The following is a 2,547-nucleotide window of genomic DNA, read 5'->3' as shown; positions in this document are numbered from 1 at the left end:
TAAATATTACCACTCTGAAATTCACACAATGTAAATTAAAATAGGTATGGCAGAAAGTACAATCTAAAGCATGTTCACATTTCAAAGATAAGTGATAGAAGTTTAGGCCAGCAAAAATTCAAATAAGCATATATGTAAACATTTTTATGTAAACTCTGATGAGTAAGATACAAGAGATAACTTGTTCCAATAATTTTATGCACAGCTTATATACATCTTAAAACGAATACAACTGAAAACATTTCTATGTAAAAGCCACAATAAAGTCCAACAACATACTAAATAACAATCTTACAAACTGGTCTCTCAAGGGTATAACAACTGAGTATGGTATTCTAAGAAATGTCTTCTTGGTCAGTCATTTCTGTTTTAACTGAAAAGACATCTGCCAGCTTAAGTTTTGGAATTTCTGGACCTCTGACTTTAAGGCATAACAAGCATTCTCCATTTTGGCCAAACTTTGTTTTAAGGAATACAACTCCTTAGAAACCTCATAATGTCTAGTACTGCCACTGAATGAAAACTCGTCATAAACCTGACATAAAAACTGGCTCACTTCAAAGGGGGTGCCAATGTCCCTATCCCCCACACTGTTTATATACATCCATATCAACTCTCCAGTTAAAATAGCCATTCCCAAAAGGTAATCAAAAGGTGTGATTTTCAGTCTCGAAGTTCCAAACAGCTTCTCCTGTGTATCAGAAGGGTGTGTGTGTGTGTGTGTGTGTGTGTGTCTTATTTTCTTTTTATATTCTCCTGTTGTAAATATCAATTATTTAATTTCATCCATACTGATAAGTGATCATGTTTTGATGAAGTGTTCAAAAGAGACAGCCTCCACATATTCCTTCAGTCCTGTAGTAATGGCTCTATAGAATTGATGCATGTCCTCTCCCGAGAGTTCCTGTGCTACTTGTGACATCTTTTGTCTACTACTCTCCAATTTAATTTCTGATTCAGTCACTATATCTTCTGTATCAGGAGAACTTGTAATCCCATGGAGGAGAAAAATTGTCCTTTTACTTTCAGCAGCTATATCCTAAGTCTTTCATATTTGTCATGTTTTGCATCAAGTTTCTGCTGAAATGATCTGAAGGCCAACATCACAGGTGAAGGTGAATTAACATCCTTCCCTTCTCTTCTCCAGTTATATGGGGAATGGTCCCATTCCCCATAAAAGGTCCCGCTTCCTTTTTCTGAACCTCCTGATCCTTCTTTGATGTTCATGTTGTCATGACCTACAATGAGATAAGCAGAGGCTGATCACTGGAGCCAGTGGAGTGCCTAAGGTGCTGGCTGAAGAGACTGTCCAGTAGTCCTTTGCAGCTGGCCAAAGTCAATACACTCAATTTAACAATTTACTTATTTAAATAACAAACACACACACACGCACATATACGTGGCATAACTTCTAATGATATAACACATTCTTATGACAAATTTTGAAAATCAATAATAATAACTTTAGGGACTGTGGTGAATCTTGGTTTTTGGTTTTATATTTAAAGGCTAAAGGCTCTTGGTGTTTGGTTTTGTGTTTATTTGACTAGGGTTTATGCTGTGTTTAATATCTGCTCTAGCTGCTGATGTCAGAGACTAAAATTTTTTCTGCAAGAGCTTTTGTGTTTTCTTTTGTCTTGAATTTCCTTGCAACTCTTTTTGAATAGGGTCTGAGGCTTGCAGTTCTTTTCAGTTTTAATTCCCAGTTATCATATATAAACCCACTGATGTGGCAGTAAGATATGGGGGACAGGAAAATGTTCTCTAGCAGTAAGATCAAGTTAGGTGTAAGACTTTTAGTAAAGCCTGTGTCCCTGAGCTGTGATCTTCACAAGTGCTTCTCAGTCTTTTTCTTTTTCTTTTCTTTCTTTGTTTCTTTCTTTCTTTCTTTTTTTTTTTTTTTTTTCCTTAGGTGAGACAGGAAGGCTAGGGGACTGGGTGGGCTGGAAATAGGCATCTGTCTTCCTCCACTTTGGTAAAAGAGTTTCTGTTAAGGGCAAGCCTTTGTTAAAGAGAATAGAATTCTCTGAGCATATTCCAAAATGGTGACTTTACCCATACTTCTGTTGGAGGTGATTTTTCTCAGATCTTCAGAGTGAGAACCTGGCAGGACACCTGGAGGGAAAACTACAAAAAAGGAGATGTCGAGGACTGATCTCCCTGATGATCATGCATTTCTACTTGACTCTTTATTATTTCCTTTCTTTTACTGGCTTTAGATTTTGTTTGTTTAGAGGGAGCATACCTCAACATTAAATAAAGTCCATATACAAGAAACCTACAGTTAATTTCATCCTCTATGGGGAAAAATTGAGAGCATTTCCTCTACCATCAGGAACAAGGGAAGGATATCCACTTTCACCATTGTTATTTTACATAGTAGTGGAAGTCCTATACTCAGCAATCAGACAACAAAAAGAAATAAAAGGCATCCAAATCAGCAAGAAAGAAGTCAGACTTTCACTATGTACAGATGACAAGATACTTTATGTAGAAAACCCAAAAAGACTCCACCAAAATATTGCTAGAACTGATCTGCGAACTTAG

At 36.7% G+C, this 2,547-nt stretch overlaps 1 pseudogene; it reads right to left on the bottom strand.

Annotated features, from left to right (window-relative positions):
- Nucleotides 1–335: 335 nt before the first annotated feature.
- LOC123927412 lies at nt 336–1,227 on the bottom strand (annotated as a pseudogene).
- Nucleotides 1,228–2,547: the final 1,320 nt, after the last annotated feature.

Source organism: Meles meles, chromosome 17 (genome assembly GCF_922984935.1).
Source record: "Meles meles chromosome 17, mMelMel3.1 paternal haplotype, whole genome shotgun sequence".
In the NCBI taxonomy this organism is placed as follows: domain Eukaryota; kingdom Metazoa; phylum Chordata; class Mammalia; order Carnivora; family Mustelidae; genus Meles; species Meles meles.
The sequence above is the reverse complement of the archived record's forward strand: the minus strand, read 5'-3'. Positions and strand labels throughout refer to the sequence as shown.